Here is a 12,344-nt window from a genome sequence, read left to right as displayed (position 1 = left end):
ATTTAAGCAAACTGTTCTTGATTTGCCGTAAACTGAGGATATTTCCCTACGATTTGCGAACAACAAATCCTAATAGTTCTTTAGAAAAATTTTAGAGCCATTAGAACGGCTGATATTGTGCAATGCTCTCCACCGTTGTTTTTTTCCCAATGCTAATGACTGACAGCTGTGACGTAATCGCTCTTGTCGAAAGCGTGCAGACGACACAAAACACATCTGCTCGCAGTGGCGATTGGATCCAAACTGATTGAATTTTTGTTAAGAGATTTCCTTTTATGTGATTTCGTTTGTAGCTTTCTCACTAATGGGCGGTCCTAACGGCTATAAAAATAGCCGCATTCAGAATTTTAATGTCGATTATTTCATTTCGGATTTGCATAATTTATTGAAAGAAACTATCAATATGCTGAAGGGATTCGTTTCTAGCATTCACAAGGACCAAATTGAGGAACTCACTGCGATATTCACCACTTTTCGGAACATTTTTCCCGGACGATTTGTTGTTTAGCAGCAGATATTTTGTTCTCTTCCTTAGAACGCGTTCTGACATGGTGTTGACATGGAGCAAATGAGACAGGTTTTTCAATAGTGTACTATTGAAATACTTCAATGCTTTTGCTATACACGTTTAAATTGAAAAATTTCGATTCTATTGGTAGTTAGATTATTTAAATCCTTTCACAGATCACTGAGCTATGAGCTTTAAAAATACGAGAAAGGCAAACGCGCCTTATGAATTATCCTTTTTGATACTCGTTTATACCAAACATTTCAGAAAAGTTTAATTTTGAATTATTTGAAACTATGTCACAAAACTGAAAATTTTATCATAAAATTGTGATCATATTTCCATGTCGGCATGTCGCAAGAATTATGTTGATTCATTAGATACAACAATAGATATTCATGATCAAAAACTTATCGCTCTCTCAGAGGGTAAATTTTGAAAAGGCACCCCATAGTAAAGTAAGTCGTATTCACGACAAAAATGGGTTGTATAGAGGTACAGTAAAGTAAATTCCGCATAATTCTTTAGGAGTATTATGGTTTTAAGAAGAACCGAATAGAAGTCTGGAAAAGAGAACTGGACCCTGAGTTCAAGACCTAAATTTAGATCCAATAACAGACTCAGAATCCAGTTTCAGTCGCTGCTGGTTCTCGCCTTGATGGCCAGCAAGCGAATGCGAGATGCGACCGGAGCGTTTGAGGTTTTAACCACGCAGAAGGTGCATTCTCCGTCGCTGCTGTTGCTGGTTAAGGTCCTCTCGCCTCGATGGCCAGCAAGCGAATGAGAGATGCTCAGGTCGTGAGGTTTTAACCACGCAGAAGGTGCATTCTCCGTCGCTGCTGGTTGATGATTCCACTCCCACGACGTCTGCTTCCATCGAACGCACGAAAAGAAATGATCGATTTTCGACCACGGTTCCCCTTTTATACGCATTCAGTTGAAGATATGTGCCTGACTACCTCAAAATCGTCGTCCTTGCGCGAAAAACTCAAGCGAAAGTAAAGAGTTTTCTGCGTTGTTTTCAAATTTTAAGAAAACTTAATTTTTGACTTGTTTGTGGTTATCGCACACTGTTCAAAATATTATCCTGAATTCCTGATCATATTTTTGATGAAATGATGAAATAATTATGTTGCTACCATTAATACAAGTCGAGATATTCACGATTAAGTTCTGCCCATTCTTCCATATGGCTAATTTTGAAAAGGCGCCCCATAGTAAAGTAAGTCGTATTCACGACAAAAAAAAGGTCGCTCGACCTGGTTTATCCCTATGGAATCCAACACAAAAACTGAAAATCGGTATTTATCTGTATGAAAATTGAAATATCGGTATTTTGAGTCCAAAAATATTTTTCTGGAAAAAGAAGCCCAGTTGTCTGGTCCTGTCCTACACTCAAAATAATAATCATATTATAATTACGTGAAAAGTTATGTGAATATTTTCTACCCTACTTTTCACGTAGGTTTTAATGGACTGTCATTTAAAAGCTGTTTAATGCATAATCCAGTAAAAGTTACGTGTTTCATAGGTAAAATGTAATGTACTGTTCATATCACATTTATCTATCAGTTCATATCAAATTTAGATACCAGAAAACTACTATTTTTTATATTGTTTGAAGTCAAAAGGGAGATTCCAGATTTTGATATAAATCTATGAAATGAAAAACGCCATGAAATATAAAATATTTATTTCAGAAAATTGTCATATAATTCCAATGGATTAAAAAGCAACTAATAACGTCGTGGTATCTGAAATCGACAAGCCTCCAGAAATCGTTTATGTTGTCACTGCCATCCAACCGAAGCCGAAGTCGAGATCCAAGAACTACCACAACACCACCGATGCAGGTTGAAGTCGCATTACATGGTTCCAGTGTCTCTAGCTTCATACCGACGGCCTGTTTGAAGCATTCGGCAGGAACGGGTAAACTTCCGGACTCACGCAGGCACTCGGTCCAGTTGAACACATGGAAACTTTCATACTGGAATGGTCCGGTCGATGGAGTAAAAAATTGTAATTAAATAAATTTTCTCGCAAATATTTACACTACTTACACTTCGAGGGCCACTGCTCGCCATTTTCAAAATCGAGTTTTTCACACTGGAAATTCACGTAGATTGTTTGACGTTTGGTCAATTCACGTAAACCTTATGTGATGACTCTATTCATTTTAGGGGATGTTCGTATAACATTCATTCAAATGTCCGAATCTCGTTTTCGCTTGATGTCTAAACTGTCTAAACGACTCAGTTGATTCCAGCCGCCTGCTGGGCCGCCATTTTCTTGTGACCGTAATCTTTTCAGCAAAGACGAAAACAACGAAGAAGTATGTAAACATAAATAAAAGTTTGATGATGCTAAATATCTGTGAACTATTGAAACAAAATTGATTTTTATATACTTGATCATAAATGTTATATTGGCACATTATCGCAAAGCTGATTTACCGGTAGCGACACCTGCTAATGAATAATGGAACCAAGAAAAGGAGTTTTCTTTCTGAAATTTTCATATCGGCAGTAGTTATTTGCAACATTTTTATCGTTTATTCAATAGTGCAAATAGATATCAGCAATAAAAGAACACTCGGAGTAGAAGAAAATCGATTTCAAAGTGATTACTACTAATTTTTTAGTGTAAACTACGATTAAACATGGAAAATCTTCAGAAATGTTTGAAATTGGGTAAGGTTAGGTTTTTTCGGATCAACATTTTTTAAAACAGAAACCAGTGTAATGTTGATTTCTCGAGTACTAAGAATGTATAGCGATCTAGTACTATTTATTTTGGATACTTTATTTAATGTTCTATTCTGAATAAACGGTAGATTTCGCACAATGAACTAAGATCAACATTAGCACCTCAGAGTAAAAACTTTTTCTTCAACTTCTACTATGATTTTTCAAATGAATTTGCACGTTTTCATAAGAAATCGTTGAAAAGGTGGAATAAATAGAAATTTTCCTACCGATTTGACAGCTCTTGCTGAAAGTATCATCTCTAAACAAGCAGCGCCTCTACATTTCAGTTTTGCGACAATATGCCAATCGTTATGAAACGTGCGGTGCTATATTGTAATACTGACTTTCAAAATCGATTATGTGTTGTATTTTACTTTTACTGACTTGCTTGCTTTGAAGGCCCCAAAGGCCCAAGATGTTGGCATACGATACCACTGGCTACACGCTTACTTGTGGCTACCCAGTGAGTGAATCGAAAGTACTCATTTTCAACAACTGTGAACAGATGTCAAAAAATGAGTACACGCTTAGAAAAAGTTACTCAAAGTTTGAGTACTAGTTACTCATTTTCAAATGATACATGGAAACGTCAAAAATTGAGTAGTTATCATCAATGATATTGAGTAACTCCTACTCTAAATTTGAGTTTAACGCAAAATCTCGTTTTATAGTTACTATTCGCATTCGCGATAAGTCTAAAAGTTGTAATAACCATTTGTAGCAACAGGTTGTATATTTTGTTAGTGAGACGCGTATTTCGAGGGTGAGTCGATCAACACAAACGGTGTTGTGTCTGCAAAAACCGGAATGATCAGCTTCGTGTTGTGCTTTAGAATGGAAACGAATATGCTCAAATATCATTTATGAGGAATAAGTGTATGATTGGTGCCTGAGCATAACACACTACTCCAAGCGACCACCACTTGATATAGTATTGAGTTCAATTATTTAACATTTTAATACAATACACTCAGAAAAGGACCATTTTTTTGCAAATTTGGTATATGTGAAATAAAATTGTGATAGTTACTCTGTTTTTGTACATGTACGAATAAAGTATTACTCAGTAAATGAGTAGATTTTACCCAAATATCGTTTCCAGTGGAAGAACTCAAATTTGAGTAGCTTCGGAGTTACTCTAAATTAGAGTTGTTCCACTTTTTCTGTAGATGAGTGAGATCTTATTCATTTTTGAGTAACTATTTTTAAGCGTGTAGAATTTAAAACTGTCACTGTGTCAAAGTAACTTAACCGCGCCATCCGACATTTTCAAGTTTTTCCAGATGGATAAAATTAAAAGTGTTATATACAGCGAGTCGTGTGAGGCTCTAGCTGGTAAGTAAAATACATAAAAATGCATTTTTACATTATGCAATAAAAATACATCTGAACTACGAATAGATTTCAAACGTCCCGTTGGTGGTTGCTTGGTGGATTGATGCCGGAAGAAGCAGAACTGTTCCGGATACATTGAATTAAACCTATTTCACATGTGGGTATTGCAATAAAACGTAGTTATTTCTTAAAAATGTGATCTTCCACATATTTACAAATGTCAACAAAAGAGAGTAAATTCTACTCAAATTTTGCGAAAAGCATATTTACCCAAAATTGCGTAATACTCACTGTACTCAATTTTGGGTAGGTGTAGTTTTTACGAAATTGAGTGACTTTTGACTCAATTTTGGGTAGCCACAAGTAAGCGTGTACACGCTTACTTGTGGCTACCCAGTGAGTGAATCGAAAGTACTCATTTTCAACAACTGTGAACAGATGTCAAAAAATGAGTAGAATTTAAAACTGTCACTGTGTCAAAGTAACTTAACCGCGCCATCCGACATTTTCAAGTTTTTCCAGATGGATAAAATTAAAAGTGTTATATACAGCGAGTCGTGTGAGGCTCTAGCTGGTAAGTAAAATACATAAAAAATGCATTTTTACATTATGCAATAAAAATACATCTGAACTACGAATAGATTTCAAACGTCCCGTTGGTGGTTGCTTGGTGGATTGATGCCGGAAGAAGCAGAACTGTTCCGGATACATTGAATTAATCCTATTTCACATGTGGGTATTGCAATAAAACGTAGTTATTTCTTAAAAATGTGATCTTCCACATATTTACAAATGTCAACAAAAGAGAGTAAATTCTACTCAAATTTTGCGAAAAGCATATTTACCCAAAATTGCGTAATACTCACTGTACTCAATTTTGGGTAGGTGTAGTTTTTACGAAATTGAGTGACTTTTGACTCAATTTTGGGTAGCCACAAGTAAGCGTGTAGAGCGCCTTATCGACGACACGACCTGCCACTCGTCTATCGAAACTGTATCGCAAATTTAACTACCCCTCAGTAACTGGTAATGTCAAAACGAAATCGCCTGAAAAACTATTGAAACTGGCAACACAAGTTGATAGATTATTGATTTTAAATAACAGTTACCATAACCTTGGTTACTGCATATTGAAGACTTGGGAAATGTAAACAAAACAAACTGCCTCGAGTGGTATTGTCATTTAGTTTAATCGGATAGAGGTCTTCGTTAAGGCTTGCTGGTGCTCGAACATATTAAAAATGACTTTCAGACAATTTAATATTCGTGGATGTTTATTAAATAGTTCAACGTAACCATACTTAGATCTATAATGACTATTTGCTATGTAAATGAGTTTTTCAATGATGTTAAGTTTTGCAGTCATTCAATCCGTCATTGCGAAACTTTTTATCAGTCCGATTATCAGAATTTAGTATTGAAAGCATATTTGTTATTTTCTAATGACTTTCTAAAGTAAAACCATTTCAATTCGCCCCTTGTTCCAAATCGTTCAACCCTCTCCGCTAATAAGCATATATGTTGTGAAACAATGCCCTGTTATATTTTGGAAACTACTCTACTTCTACTCTCAGTGATTTGAGGTCTCCGCAAAGTGCGTGTATACTTCGATGAATATGAAAGGCACTTGAACAGCACGGGAATCAAATTTCTCAGTATATTAGATCTGATCGAAATTATAGGTTTTGAAGTGCACATCGAAAGCCTCCAGTGCAAACAGGTCTCCTTCAAATAATTTGATTATTTGTGTCTCAAACAGAAAACAGACTGTAACTACGGTCTACCGTAAGGCTGCTGGAACTTGTTGAAGTAGTCGAATGTAAAGAGTGTCGGATACAATTTAACAATGAAGTCTCATTTTCATTTCGTGAAGACTGGTACTAACTTCCGGGTTGGTTGACAGTATGTTAAGCAAAAGTGATTTGTTTCGGAAACTCGACTGGATATTTCTAAAAAGAAAGACCATCATCATGGATGAGTTAGATGACTACACTGCAGATAAAGCTAATGGGTAGCTGTGAATGATATAGGATGACGCCTTTCTGTCGCAACACTACTTCTAGTACCAGATTTGGTTATTGTACTATTGTGGTTGGCGAAATCTAAAAAGAACGTTGAAACAAAATTTAAATTTATATAAAAGTTTGACAACTTTCTCAAATGATTTGTTTATTTATTTTGGCGCTCCTTGGTAACTAGTTCATAGCAACTTAAACAGTGTTGCTCAAGAAGATTATTTTCATGATTATCGAGGGGTCGCTATATTTATGGTAACTGGCGGTAAATCACTCACGAACACTTTTTGTTCAGATTTTTCTTCGGAGTGCCTGGTCGTGTCGTCGGCCTTATTGTTACCTTATTGTTATTGTTACCTGGTTGAATCGTTTGAACTTTTGTTCCTCGAATAAAACATTCTGCACGTTACATTGAGAATAATTTGCACGCTATCATCATGTGCATTTGCACTATTACTACAAGCAGAATCAACTTTGTCTGGTATACTGATTTCTCGGAAAATATCGATTTATGACCTCTTTTTCGTACCACCTTGTTTATTTTCGCTCATCTAACTGAGCTCCGGTTAAAATTTTCTGGTACTTATGTTGCAGAGATTTAGATACAGTTATGGAACCGATATATTTTTGCGCCGGATACAGATTTATGGAAAAATGACCTAACAACGCTGTGTAGAACACATGAATTTCATGAAAATATTCACTTAACTCATTGACCAATCTACGCGTGAATGTAGTGGTGTGGTTAATAGTGTGTTCAAGCTACTGTGGCGGATTTGTGAAAGCCACCGTGCTTTCTACATTTTAATCTTCAAAAGCCATATTCCATTGCAACAAAATGTCTATACGACGACACGAGCAGGCACTCTGAAGAAAAATCGTTAATTCTAATTTGAATATGTGTTAATAGATATGTAAACAAACCACTAATAGCTGTCAAAAGGTGAGCTTGATTCACTCGCAGTTCATTGGTAGTCATTGGTGGTCATCGTGCAAAATCTGTGTTGGATTTTTCAAATGGAAAGGCTGTTCCGTGATTTTAACGGTTTATTTAGGGTCGTTATAAATCTCCTGAAAGGACAAATTTTTTATATCGGCTATTTAGGAGTGACTTAAGGTTACGTTTAGTATCTCCTTCCAGCGAGGCTCTCGTTAAACAGACTGATCCTAACCTGCTTGTTGAAGCCTGAGGTATAATTAAGTAAATATACATACATATTTCAGATAACATATTCAAACTCCTACAGTAATACACCTCTTAAATATATCAGCGATATATAATAAATTCAATATAAAGGATTCCAATTCAACTGTATAATAAAAAACAAATCAATCAGAAAGGTGTCGTGTAATACTTTATCACCCGTATTCTCTTCTTCCTTTCGCCGTTTCACCTGGCTAGTTGGCAACTTGTGTATTTCCGTCGCTGATTGTATGACAAACGCTGTGAATTGAAGAGGGGCTTTGCGAAGAATCGCAACAATCTGAGAGCAAATTCAGCAGCTGCAAGATTCATATGGGTGATCTATAATTCAAATGAAACTGAAACAAACGTATCCCCAGCAATCCGTTTTAGTTTTATTTATTCGACCAGTTCTACTGTCAATTTTAAAACTGGTATACACTGCCGATCTATTTTTTCTATATTTCCCGCTTGTTAGGAGTTCTGGCAACCGTCAGAAGGCTGGCTGCATTCCGGCTACTGTCAAAATTGTCCAGGCGAAATTGCGTCATTATCTCGCCGTACGTGTCTTGTTTATTTCCCTCCTCTTTCTTTATTCTTTTTTTATTCGACTTCATTTGATATTCGTCAATCCCGCATGTACGTACAAAAAACGAATCCTGAGACGAGGTAAATGAGATTGAAATATGGGTATATTTGGTAGTGAGAAAACAATGTTATTGGCAATAACATTTTCCATGATTAGTACATGTGAAGGGCCTTTCATATGTATCTTTTATTGAAAAAATAAAACCAAGACGCTGAAAATGTAGAATCGATTCAAAACGGTTCTGCCAATCTTGTAGGGCAAGAATCCGACAGAAAAGAACCGGTTATAACCGCTAGGCGAAATTCTCTGCCGGAAACGATTGTTGCATTGTTGCCAGACTTAGCCATAGCCAGCCATCTGGGGGGAAATCTGCCCGCCGCGTACAAGTGGGTGAGAGCTGTCCGAGAACACTGAAATGAAAATCTTATTTATATTCATTAGATTTGTCATATGAATCATATGCATAATATAATTCATAGAAATTATATGGAAACTTATAATCTTTATTTAATGTGTACGTCAAATCTAAATGGACGTTATCATAATGAAAGTTAAAAAAATATCCCATATAATTTATATGGAAATCCGATGAAAGTCGTGAATAGTTGTGTCCTCGATAGTCATCAACTGCTCCAGATCATTTTTTTCAGGAAGTTTCGCATCTCAATGTAATTTTAAATCGCTGACAAGACAGCTCATCCAACTTCGTTCAAGGATATGCGTTAACGGACCATGAAATATATATCCGGTATATTTCATTACTCTATCTGTCTAGTAAGATTCATTGTTTTATTTTCAGTCTCGGGATCTCACTTCTCTTTCGCAAATATCTTGAGGTGCTCCCTTACCGAATGGAATACTAGTACACAGCAAAAAAAATCTTGTAATTTCACATCGGAAAGTATGCACATAAACTAGGTTTGAAATGTTGCGTACAATTACATTCATTTCACGTTACACGATAACGATGTACTCTTGTATACGTTTTAATCCAAGATCGACGTATTAGAGACTTGCGTACTAAAAAAACACAAAGCTGAGCAACGTAACAAATAACAACGGAATGCGGAACAACGTAATGAAAAATACGTAATTCAGAACTATTTAATCCGGAAGAATGCATAGCATGTTGATACGAAATGAAAATACATTATTCATCATTATTCGAGTATTTATTTTTAATTTATTAATTCAATGATCTATAATCAGTCGTTCTCCTTCTGGTTGTAAGCATAATTTTAATTTTTTTCATTCTCTATACAAGTATATATATATATATATATATATATATATATATATATATATATATATATATATATATATATATATATATATATATATATATATATATATATATATATATATATATATATATATATATATATATATATATATATATATATATATATATGTATATATATATATATATATATATATATATATATATATATATATATATATATATATATATATATATATATATATATATATATATATATATATATATATATATATATATATATATATATATATATAATTTATATACATACATATACTTTATTAGATTACTCATTATTTAATTCTTTTGTTAAAGAAAAGCTTTGACATTCTAGTTACTTACTGAAACGATTTCGTCTTCTGATATAAAGTAGTAGAATTAAACATTTTTGACGTTGCGTTGAAGAAAAGTCGACCGACGAAGACTTTTTTAATTATGTTAACAAAAACGTCCCACGTCCCATTATAAATGGCAAGTTTTGGTTTGAATACAAGTAAAAGAAAAAATCTATTGAATTTTAGCTAGTTTGGTTAAAAGTGTTCGAACCAGTTGTTGTTGTTTACCTACTATTGTTGCAACTGATCTGGTGCCTTTATCAGGCTTAAGTTTCAGTGAAAATAACTGAAAAAACTCTAGAGTTTTTGAAACTACAGCTGGATATTTGTAGTACATATCGCGACCTGTAACAGAATTTCGAAAGTTAGAATATTCGACTTTTGACGTACTATATTTCATATCAACTAATGCGAGAATAGGAGACGTAGTAGTTGTATCCAAGATGGTAGCATCATTCTGTGTATAGTAAAAAAAATTTGATTGAAATTAAAACTGACACAAATTATGCATCTATAACAAGAAGACTACTGAATACACCTAAACCTCCATTTACGTAACTTATATATGTATATATGTATTAATATACGTACGCATGTGTGCCAATATATGTATTTTTTAATACATATAAATATTGGTGAAGTAAAAGCGATCATTTATATGTATAAATATATACACATATACGCAAACGACTGAGTGTGTAAGCATACATACATACATATATAAGGTTCGTAAATGGAGGTTTGGGTGTATGCCCTAAGGGCTTATACACACTATATCAATTTAAATAGTATCATTATTTTTAATATTCTATTACTTACACCAAAACTGATCAAGACTGTAGAAAAATCTTCCTTCAATATTTTTGAAACGCCAACAAAAATTTACAAGTCTGTCGCAGTCGTTAATGTGCAGTTTTTTTTATAGATGTACGTTCTCGAAACTTGAATGAGTCTTTTCCGCTTAGAAAAATAATTGTCAATAAAGCGTGTGTGATTTATCCCAGTTGCACGTTCAAAGTGATGTTTAAGTACAGCGATTTGTTTTAATATGATTTTTATAAATCTCCACCTGCTTAAAGTATGAACCGCATATTGAGCAAGCTATATCCATTTCAATTATCTGAAATTTAAATGTGATATTGATAAGAATCATTTTTAAGTGTTGACGAAAAATTAATAACATAACACACATATATACATACATGGAATAGCTATTACAAATCAATCAATCGTAAAGCTAATGTGATTTGGAATAATTCAATTCAAATTATGATTTTAGCTGTTTCGTCTAAATTGATACTTTTGCTGCCCTGCATCAGTCATCATGTTACCAAAATATTCGTTTCCCAGATTTTATGTACACATTATAGGCGACATCCTTTTTTGCACATTGAAAATCGTTCATACGGGTTTGTGAAAATGTTTTTAATCCATTGCACACATCAATTAGTACCGGTACAGACCAGGCATAATGTCGTACTGCATATTCCACTAGTATCACGGGAAAAAGATTTAGTTTGAAACTACCAACGAAAGCTACAAAAATTATTGAAAATTTATCAACCCGTTTAATGACATTTTCTATTGTAAATTGCTGTATTGCATCGAATCAACAAATCACAAAGTTTGTACTGTTACTTACCAATTTATATTTGCACAAGAGCACGCAGATAAACAAATTCATATAACTGACGCCATGAAATGAAAAACAATGCACACATAAGAGCTCTGCGTCTCTTTTGTGTGAATATTACACACTTTTGTGTATATGTACACTGTATCGATAATATATCACAAAACATCTATGTAATATTCTGGTAAATTTTCAACACGGTTTATGTGCATTCTTTTCGCTGTGATATTACACGGAACAATGTGTAAAAATTTGCTCTTTCGGCGTTTTTATTTGAGTACATCTTTTATGCATAATATTACGCTATGGCTTTAAATATATAACCAAAAATCTGTGATTTCACATCGTCAATTAAATTACGTCGATTTTGTTTGAACGTCGCAGTGTATTACGAGACTGGTAATTACAATTTTATTTGCTGTGTATAGCTTGAATCCTCAAAGAAAAGTAGTAGTTGGCAATTATCTGCTATTCGTATGACCTATATTGAAAGTTATATATATATATATATATATATATATATATATATATATATATATATATATATATATATATATATATATATATATATATATATATATATATATATATATATATATATATATATATATGTATGTATATATATATATATATATATATATATATATATATATATATATATATATATATATATATATATATATATATATATATATATATATAAATTTTATAAAACTAGTC

General features: G+C 33.5%; 2 long non-coding RNA genes across 3 annotated transcripts; both read right to left on the bottom strand.

Annotated features, from left to right (window-relative positions):
• Positions 1–2,196: 2,196 nt before the first annotated feature.
• Positions 2,197–3,738, bottom strand: LOC131431611 (uncharacterized). 2 transcript variants are annotated; one of them, XR_009229701.1, is made up of 3 exons: positions 3,600–3,738; positions 2,569–2,886; positions 2,197–2,495 (listed from the first exon to the last, which is right to left on the bottom strand). It is a non-coding gene; the product is annotated as an uncharacterized LOC131431611 (long non-coding RNA). The 2 variants fall into 2 exon arrangements; XR_009229702.1 differs by having other exon boundaries at positions 2,569–2,810.
• A 6,213-nt stretch (positions 3,739–9,951) lies between these two features.
• LOC131432373 (uncharacterized) lies at positions 9,952–11,554 on the bottom strand. The gene is made up of 3 exons (XR_009229837.1): positions 11,194–11,554; positions 10,811–11,111; positions 9,952–10,448 (listed from the first exon to the last, which is right to left on the bottom strand). It is a non-coding gene; the product is annotated as an uncharacterized LOC131432373 (long non-coding RNA).
• Between the last annotated feature and the right edge of the window lie 790 nt (positions 11,555–12,344).

This window comes from Malaya genurostris, chromosome 2 (assembly GCF_030247185.1).
Source record: "Malaya genurostris strain Urasoe2022 chromosome 2, Malgen_1.1, whole genome shotgun sequence".
Taxonomy (NCBI): Eukaryota; Metazoa; Arthropoda; class Insecta; order Diptera; family Culicidae; genus Malaya; species Malaya genurostris.
The sequence above is the reverse complement of the archived record's forward strand: the minus strand, read 5'-3'. Positions and strand labels throughout refer to the sequence as shown.